Source organism: Salvelinus alpinus, chromosome 36, assembly GCF_045679555.1.
Source record: "Salvelinus alpinus chromosome 36, SLU_Salpinus.1, whole genome shotgun sequence".
Lineage (NCBI taxonomy): Eukaryota > Metazoa > Chordata > Actinopteri > Salmoniformes > Salmonidae > Salvelinus > Salvelinus alpinus.
Window position 1 is genome coordinate 3,693,931 of NC_092121.1, and position 10,698 is coordinate 3,704,628.

A 10,698-nucleotide genomic window follows, 5' to 3' on the forward strand; every position below is an offset into this window, starting at 1 on the left:
TCTAAAAAGAAACCAATCCAATGTTACAGTTGAAGTCAGAAGTTTACATACACCTTAGCCAAATACATTTAAACTCAGTTTTTCACAATTCTTGACATGTAATCCTAGTAAAAATTCCCTGTCTTAGGTCAGTTAGGATCACCACTTTATTTTAAGAATGTGAAATGTCAGACTAATAGTAGAGACAATGATTTATTTCAGCTTTTATTTATTTCATCACATTCCTATTGGGTCAGAAGTTTACATACACTCAATTATTATTTGGTAGCATTGCCTTTACATTGTTTAACTTGGGTCAAACGTTTCGGGTAGCCTTCCACAAGCTTCCCACAATAAGTTGGGTGAATTTTGGCCCATTCCTCCTGACTGAGCTGGTGTAACTGAGTCAGGTTTGTAGGCCTCCTTGCTCGCACACGCTTTTTCAGTTCTGCCCACAAATTTTCTATAGGATTGAGGTCAGGGCTTTGTGATGGCCACTCCAATACCTTGACTTTGTTGTCCTTAGCCATTTTGCCACAACTTTGGAAGTATGCTTGGGGTCATTGTCCATTTGGAAGACCCATTTGCGACCAAGCTTTAACTTCCTGACTAATGTCTTGAGATGATAGTTCAATATATCCACATCATTTTCCTACCTCATGATTTCATCTATTTTGTGAAGTGTACCAGTCCCTCCTGCAGCAAAGCACCCCCACAACATGGTGCTGCCACCCCCGTGCTTGACGGTTGGGATGGTGTTCTTCGGCTTGCAAGCCTCCCCCTTTTTCCTCCAAACGTAACGTTGGTCTTTATGGCCAAACAGTTCTATTACTGTTTCATCAGACCTTTTTTTCTCAAAAAAGTACGATCTTTGTCCCCATGTGCAGTTGCAAACCGTAGTCTGGCTTTTTTATGGCGGTTTTGTAGCAGTGGCTTCTTCCTTGCTGAGCGGCCTTTCAGGTTATGTCGATATAGGACTCGTTTTACTGTGGATATAGATACTTTTGTACCTGTTTCCTCCAGCATCTTCACATGGTCCTTTGCTGTTGTTCTGGGATTGATTTGCACTTTTCCCACCAAAGTACATTCATCTCTAGGAAACAGAACGCGTCTCCTTCCTGAGCGGTATGATGGCTGCGTGGTGCCATGGTGTTTATACTTGCGTACTGTTGTTTGTACAGATGAACGTGGTACCTTCAGGCATTTGGAAATTGCTCCCAAGGATGAACCAGACTTGTGGAGGTCTACAATTTTTTTATGAGGTCTTGGCTGATTTCTTTTGATTTTCCCATGACGTCAAGCAAAGAGGCACTAAGTTTGAAGGTAGGCCTTTAAATACATCCACAGGTACACCTCCAATTGACTCAAATTATGTCAATTAGCCCTATCAGAACCTTCTAAAGCCATGACATAATTTTGGGGAATTTTCCAAGCTGTTTAAAGGCACAGTCAACTTAGTGTATGTAAACTTCTGACCCACTGGAATTGTGATACAGTGAATGATAAGTAAAATAATCTGTCTGTAAATAATTGTTGGAAAATTACTTGTGTCATGCACGAAGTAGATGTCCTAACCAACTTGCCAAAACTATAGTTTGTTAAAACTTCTTATGGCTGCAGGGGCAGTATTGAGTAGCTTGGATGAAAAGGTGCCCAGAGGTGCCCAGAGTAAACTGCCTGCTCCTCAGTCCCAGTTGCTAATATATGCATATTATTAGTAGTATTGGATAGAGAACACTCCCGAAGTTTCTAAAACTGTTTGAATGATGTCTGTGAGTATAACAGAACTAATATGGCAGGCAAAAACCTGAGAAAAAAATCCAACCAGAAGTGGGAAGTCTGAGGTTTGTAGGTTTTCAACTCATCGCCTATCGAATACACAGTGGGATATGGGTCAGTTTGCACTTCCTACGGCTTCCACTAGATGTCAACAGTCTGTAGAACCTTGTCTGATGCTTCTACTGTTTAGTGGGGCCGAAGGAGACGGGAATGAGTAAGGTCTACCATGAGCTGACCATGCTCTGACCATGTGATTTCACATGAGGGAGCTCTGTTCCATCGCACTTCTGAAGACAATGGAATTCTTCCGGTTGGAACTTTATTGAAGATTTATGTTAAAAACATCCTAAAGATTGATTCAATACATCGTTTGACAGTTTTCTACTGACTGTTACGGAACTTTTTGACATTGTCTGCTTTTAGTGAACGCGCTTCCTGACTTTGGATTTGTTTACCAAACACGCTAACAAAAATAGCTATTTGGACATAAATGATGGACATTACCGAACAAAACAAACATTTCTTGTGGAAGTGGGAGCCCTAGGAGTGCATTCGGACGAAGATCAGCAAAGGTAAGATTTATTTATAATGCTATTTATAACTTTTGTTGACTCCACAATTTGGCGGGTAACTGTATGGCTTCCTTTTGTGGCTGAACGCTGTTCTCAGGTTGTTGAATATTGTGCTTTGCCGTAAAGCTTTTTTGAAATCTGACACAGCGGTTGCATTAAGAACACGTGTATCTTTAATTCTATGTAAAACATGTATCTTTCATCAAAGTTTATGATGAGTATTTATGTTATTTGATGTGGCTCTCTGCAATTTCTCCGGATATTTTGGAGGCATTTCTGAACATGGCGCCAATGTAAAGAGGTTTTTGGATATAAATATGAACTTTATCGCACAAAACATATATGTATTGTGTAACATGAAGTCCCATGAGTGTCATCTGATGAAGATCATCAAAGGTTAGTGATTAATTTTATCTCTTTCTGCTTATTGTGACTCCTGTCTTTGGCTGGAAAAATGGCTGTGTTTTTCTGTGATTTTGCGGTGACCTAACATAATCGTTTATGGTGCTTTCGCTGTAAAGCCTTTTTGAAATCGGACACTGTGGTGGGATTAACAAGAAGTGTATCTTTAAAATGGTGTAACCTGTAAGAGAGCAGCACAAGCCATCATGAGTCATGATTCATCAACATCACCCGAAGCCTTGTGTAAAAAAAAAAGAGATGCTATGATATCCACAATACTCACTGAAACAGAACTGTCTAACTGCTGCTCAGGGTTAGCTGGCTGGCTTCACTCTGTCAAACTATTGGACAGCAATATTACAGACAGGAGAAAGAGACATTAGAAATATATGAGTAAAATTATGGTAAGTAAGCAAGTTATAGGAAATATGTCTCAACTACCTTATTGGAGGAGCAATTTTATCAACAGCTTTTCTCTGCAACTCTATGGATCACCATGTCAGTATCCAGGGCCATTAGGATGTCCTTCTCGGTGACCATCAGCATGAAGGCCTCTAGCTGTTCTTCTGAGAGAGTGCTCCTGAGTCTGCTCTTGATATACTTTAAGGTAGAGAAACTTCACTCACAAGCTACCTGGGTAACTGAGAGGGTGAGTAGGAACTTGTATCCAAGGCCAAGGATATGGTAAGCATCAGTCAGCAGGTTGTACCGTCTCAGCATCTGGTAACAACACTGTGGACATTCTTTGCAGGATGAGCAGCATTTATTCTTAATTTCCATCTGGGCCATCCTCCACTGTCCTGGTCATGTATTCCTCCAATCCTGAACTTTTCAGTCTTTTCCACTGTACAGCGAGGCTTCCTCAGCTCACACTGCAAATTGTCAACAGTTGCTCGGCTATCAAATCGAAAGCAAACATTTGCTGAGCTCTTGAAGGGCTGTCTGTGGAAGACCATTGGATGTTATTTGGAGGAAGTTTATAGGGTCCAGAAGGCCTAGGTCAGCATATAGAGTGCCATGAGACAGAAATCACCTGTGGATACTATGTGACTGTATCCATAATTTGATTGTGGACTTGAACTTTATAGGCACTCTCTGCCTCTGTCAAAGCTTCATCTTGAGCCATCTCTCCAGACATGATTTTCTTCTTTCTTGCCCTTTTCTGTGGCAGAGGGACTTCCTCCAGCTCTGTGTCCTCATCCTGTTCTTTGATCTTCTGATTTGGAAACTGAACAAATGGGTCTGTAGCTGCCTTAACGGTGTCAAAGTCTCTTGACATGCCTTTCAAGGTTTCCTGTGTAGCCACAACCATTCAATGTGCAGACAGGATGTCCATCCCACTTGTCTGCAGGTATTTGGACAGTGGGGACATGTTCTCAAATATCCAAATAAATATTTGAGCTGTCAGTATCGTCTCATACCAGAGAAGAGCCGCAGTAAATCCTCTTGCCTTCACCCGAACAGTTGTCTTCATGTTGGCCTGTCCTTGGCTGATACGCTATGGCTGATAGTGTGAAGAATAGTTCAAAATAGAGACCCTGGTTCAGTTTTTCAAAGGATTCAAAGACCTTCTTTGAAGTGCTTCTTCAAAGCACTTTCCTTAGCCCACCAGCGTGTTCCTCCGATTGGAGATAGGCGTCTGTCGCGTGTCCTGGCTCTTCTTCTCCAACACATCCATCCTTTGATAGGATTCACGAAGTAACACAGCAATGTCGTTAACTTCTACTGCCTCAGAAACCCGGATCCGGGATCACCCCCCCCCCCCACTGACTAGCATAGCTAGCATAGCGTCACAAGTAAATTGTAGCATCTAAATATCATTAAATCACAAGTCCAAGACACCAGATGAAAGATACACTTCTTGTGAATCTAGCCACCATTTCTGATTTTTTAAATGTTTTACAGGGAAGACACAATATGTAAATCTATTAGCTAACCACGTTAGCAAAAGACACCATTTTTTATAATCCACTATTTTTCCACTCCATCACTAGCTATCACCAATTCGACCAAATAAAGAAATAAATAGCCACTAACCAAGAAAAAACCTCATCAGATGACAGTCTGATAACATATTTATTGTATAGCATAGGTTTTGTTAGAAAAATGTGCATATTTCAGGTATAAATCATAGTTTGCCATTGCAGCCACCATCACAAATCTCCCCAAAGCGACTAGAATTACTACAGAGAGCAACGTGTATTACCAATTTACTCATCATAAAACATTTCATAAAAATAGACAAAGCATAGCAATGGAAAGACACAGATCTTGTGAATTCAGACAATATTTCAGATTTTCTAAGCGTTTTACAGCGAAAACACAATAAATCGTTATATTAGCATACCACATGTGCAAATGTTACCCCAGCATGAATTCAAGGCAAAGGGAGCGATAACGTTATCATCACCAAAATATATTAATTTTTTCACTAACCTTCTCAGAATTCTTCCGATGACACTCCTGTAACATCATATTACAACATACATATAGAGTTTGTTCGAAAATGTGCATATTTAGCCACAAAAAAACGTGGTTATACAATGAGAATAGTAGCAAAACTGGCCTGAAAATGTCGGGCGCCATCTTTGAGAGTGATCTAGTCTAATCTATAACTAATCATAAACTTGACTAAAAAATACAGGGTTGACAGGAATCGAAAGACAAATTAGTTCTTAATGCAATCGCTGAATTACATTTCTAAAATTATCCTTACTGTGCAATACCGGGTCCGCCAAAGCGAAGCTACACAAAACAAAATGGCGATATATGCGTTTAACATTTTTCAACAGAACAGTGATACTTACTATGAGCTGTTCTTCCATCAGAATCTTGGGCAATGTATCCTTTCTCCGGTCTAATCGTCTTTTGGTCGAAAGATGTCCTCTTGTCCCGTCGAACTGGCCACTAACGTTCGGTATGTACAGGAAAAGTGCCCAGCTCATGGAAGGACGTCACAAATAAATGCCTCAAAATCGCACTAAACGGATATAAATTGCTATAAAACGGTTTAAATTAACTACCTTATGATGTTTTTAACACCTATAACGAGTAAAAACATGACCGGCGATATATTACTGGCTAAACCAAGGCTTGGAAAGAGGCCAGTCCGACGTCCATTGTGCGTCGAGCGCAGGGTCCAAAAGAAAGCTACTTCCGGTCTTTGGTGTTTTATACAGGCCCTGATTGCGCAATCGACTCCATTCAAATTGTCACCACTTACTGACATCTAGAGGAAGGCGTAGGCAGTGTTTGTATCCTCATAGCATTCACAGGGACATTAAAACTGACCTGGGACCAGAGGCCAAGATTTCGGAAATCTCACTCCCTGTCAGGAAAAGTGCTATAGAATGAGTTCTGTTCCACTCAGAGACATAATTCCAACACTTATAGAAACTAGAGAGTGTTTTCTATCCAATAATAACAATAATATGCATATTGTACGAGCAAGAATTGAGTACTAGGCAGTTTAATTTGGCAATGTCAACAACAAAAAAAGTGCTAACAGCTCCCCCTATTGACAAAAGGTTTTAAGGAGAGCAAACAGTGACCCACTTGCTAAGACAAGTTCAGTTGTGTCAGACGAACAAGAAACTTCTTAGGGATAGGCGTTCCGTCAACGGGACAGTTGTAAATCATGCAGCGCCTTGTGTCACGATCGCAGATTTTAGAGAAACAACAAATGTACATACAGTGGGGAGAACAAGTATTTGATACACTGCCAATTTTCCAGGTTTTCCTACTTACAAAGCATGTATAGGTCTGTCATTTTTATCATAGGTACACTTCAACTGAGAGACGGAATCTAAAACAAAAATCCAGAAAATCACATTGTATGATTTTTAAGTAATTAATTTGCATTTTATTGCATGACATAAGTATTTGATACATCAGAAAAGCAGAACTTAATATTTGGTACAGAAACCTTTGTTAGCAATTACAGAGATCATACGTTTCCTTTAGTTCTTGACCAGGTTTGCACACACTGCAGCAGGGATTTTGGCCCACTCCTCCATACAGACTGGGCAATACGGACTTTCAGCTCCCTCCAAAGATTTTCTATTGGGTTCAGGTCTGGAGACTGGCTAGGCCACTCCAGGACCTTGAGATGCTTCTTACGGAGCCACTCCTTAGTTGCCCTGGCTGTGTGTTTCGGGTCGTTGTCATGCTGGAAGACCCAGCCACGACCCATCTTCAATGCTCTTACTGAGGGAAGGAGGTTGTTGGCCAAGATCTCGCGATACATGGCCCCATCCATCCTCCCCTCAATACGGTGCAGTCGTCCTGTCCCCTTTGCAGAAAAGCATCCCCAAAGAATGATGTTTCCACCTCCATGCTTCACGGTTGGGATGGTGTTCTTGGGGTTGTACTCAACCTTCTTCTTCCTCCAAACACGGCGGAGTTTAGACCAAAAAGCTCTATTTTTGTCTCATCAGACCACATGACCTTCTCCCATTCCTCCTCTGGATCATCCAGGTGGTCATTGGCAAACTTCAGACAGGCCTGGACATGCGCTGGCTTGAGCAGGGGGACCTTGCGTGCGCTGCAGGATTTTAATCCATGACGGCGTAGTGTGTTACTAATGGTTTTCTTTGAGACTGTGGTCCCAGCTCTCTTCAGGTCATTGACCAGGTCCTGCTGTGTAGTTCTGGGCTGATCCCTCACCTTCCTCATGATCATTGATGCCCCACGAGGTGAGATCTTGCATGGAGCCCCAGACCGAGGGTGATTGACCGTCATCTTCAACTTCTTCCATTTTCTAATAATTGCGCCAACAGTTGTTGCCTTCTCACCAAGCTGCTTGCCTATTGTCCTGTAGCCCATCCCAGCCTCGTGCAGGTCTACAATTTTATCCCTGATGTCCTTACACAGCTCTCTGGTCTCTGGTCTTGGCTATTGTGGAGAGGTTGGAGTCTGTTTGATTGAGTGTGTGGACAGGTGTCTTTTTTACAGGTAACGAGTTCAAACAGGTGCAGTTAATACAGGTAATGAGTGGAGAACAGGAGGGCTTCTTAAAGAAAAACTAACAGGTCTGTGAGAGCCGGAATTCTTACTGGTTGGTAGGTGATCAAATACTTATGTCATGCAATAAAATGCAAATTAATTACTTAAAAATCATACAATGTGATTTTCTGGATTTTTGTTTTAGATTCCGTCTCTCACAGTTGAAGTGTACCTATGATAAAAAATTACAGACCTCTACATGCTTTGTAAGTAGGAAAACCTGGAAAATCGGCAGTGTATCAAATACTTGTTCTCCCCACTGTATAAGTGTCTTATATCGGCTGAAAGCTTAAATTCTTGTTAATATAACTGTACTGTCCAATTTACAGTAGCTATTACTCCCAAAAAATGCCATGCTATTGTTTGAGGAGAGCTCCTAACAACAAAATACTTTTTTCACCGCGATAGGTTTGATAAATTCACCTCTGAAGGTGAAATGTGTACTTAAATCAGAGCAAGATTTCAGAATGTATCATCCAAAGGGTCCCAGAGAAAACATGAAGTGTCGTTTTGTTAGATAAAATCCTTTTTCATATCCTGAAAAGGTCCATATAGCATGCACGATCTATTTTGTATATCCACTCGTTCAATATGCAAAGAAAGGAATCTGTGAAAATCTAACCCTAAACGTTGTTTCAACCAGTCAAATCACGTTTGTATGTATTCCTCATAGATCCTAGAACGTAACCAGACTTCCCTATATCATTAGGGGTGTAGTATATCCTATAGGACACCAAATTTGGTCATAGAGCGACGTCTTCATGGCACGCAGATCGTCTTCACTTGATGGACTCTAACTTTGTCAAATAAGCACAAAGCTAGCTAGATAGCCAATGAGTTGGGTTTTACGGGAGTATACGGAAACCCTGTATCTGTCACAAAATGTAACTGCTAAACTTTTGCGACAGCATGCCTTTTTCTTTTGGACAAAAATTATAAGAATATTCAGAGTCATGAAGTAATGAAAACTGGTTGTTTTGCAACTGTTGAACTTATAATATGGCTACTAATACTGGAAAAGCTAAATCAAAGTCCAAGTACAGATTTGACAATATTCTTGCAGAAAAATGTAATATGAATGCAAATGTCTCCTTCATGATTTGCCCAAATGTACCTGGGTGACTTCACACTAAATGTCGTGTAGTTCGCTCATACTTAAAGTTATCCGTCTGAAACTTTGCACATACACTGGTGCCATCTTCTGGACACCATCGGAATTACAACCAGAGTGATGGATAGAAGTGGGACCTTTCAAATCAAAGTTTATTTGTCACGTGCGCTCAATACAACAGGTGTAGTAGACCTTACAGTGAAATGCTTACTTACAGGCTCTAACCAATAGTGCAAAAAAGGTATTCGGTGAACAATAGGTAGGTAAAAAGACAGGCTATATACAGTAGCGAGGCTACATATAGACACCGGTTAGTCAGGCTGATTGAGGTAGTATGTACATGTATATATAGTTAAAGTGACTATGCATATATGATGAACAGAGAGTAGCAGTAGCGGTAAAGAGGGGTTGGGGGGCCACACAATGCAAATAGTCTGGGTATCCATTTGATTACCTGTTCAAGAGTCTTATGGCTTGGGGGTAAAAAGTGTTGAGAAGCCTTTTTGTCCTAGACTTGGTACTCCGGTACCGCTTGCCATGCGGTAGTAGAGAGAACAGTCTATAACTGGGGTGGCTGGGGTCTTTGATAATTTTTAGGGCCTTCCTCTGACACTGCCTGGTGTAGAGGTCCTGGATGGCAGGATAACTTAGCCCCAGTGATGTACTGGGCCTTACGCACTACCCTCTGTAGTGCCTTGTGGTGGTCAGAGGCCGAGCAATTGCCATACCAGGCAGTGATGCAACCAGTCAGGATGCTCTCGATGTTGCAGCTGTAGAACCTTTTGAGGATCTCAGGACCCATGCCAAATCATTTTACTTTCCTGAGGGGGAATAGGCGTTGTCGTGCACTCTTCACGACTGTCTTGGTGTGTTTGGACCATTCTAGTTTGTTGTTGATGTTGACACCAAGGAACTTGAAGCTCTCAACCTGCTCCACTGCAGCCCCGTCGATGAGAATGAGGGCGTGCTCGGTCCTCCTTTTCCTGTAGTCCACAATCATCTCCTTAGTCTTGGTTACGTTGAGGGATAGGTTGTTATTTTGGTACCACCCGGCCAGGTCTCTGACAGCCTATAGGGAGGAGGTCTCGTCATTGTCGGTGATCAGGCCTACCACTGTTGTGTCGTCTGCAAACTTAATGGTGTTGGAGTCGTGCCTGGCCATGCAGTTGTGGGTGAACAGGGAGTACAGGAGGGGACTGAGCACACACCCTTGGGGAGCTCCAGTGTTGAGGATCAGGAGGATTCTGTTGCATTTCAACGATGGTGGTAGAATAAAAAAATATGGTTGTTTCTTTCTTTGTATTTTCTTCTACCAGATCTATTGTTATATTCTCCTACATTCAATTCACATTTCCACAAACTTCAAAGTGTTTCCTTTCAAATGGTACCAAGAATATGCATATCCTTGCTTCAGGGCCTGAGCTACAGGAAGTTAGATTTGTGTATGTCATTTTAGGTGAAAATTGGGAAAAAAGGCAGCTATCCCTAAGAAGATTTATTTTAAGGACATGTGCATAGCACCATACATGCACTTGATTGGGGGACTTTGAGGATAACAGAGTAGAGAAGTTGTTACGAACCTCTTTGGCCCTGCATTCTAGGGGGGATGCAAACGAGACCCGCAACATATCTCATGCTAATCATAATAGTGAAAAGGAACAGTGAGAACTAATAACAGACAACCTAAATCTACCGTCAAACACTTATGGTTTATTTGTTAAACACACGGTACAGGGGGGGGGGGGGGGCTGAGCTGGACCCAAGGACAGAAATAATAAATATCCAAAAACCCCTAAGCTAGTCTTACTTGCTTCAATAACCGCTAGCTAACTAACCAATAAAATACAGTGA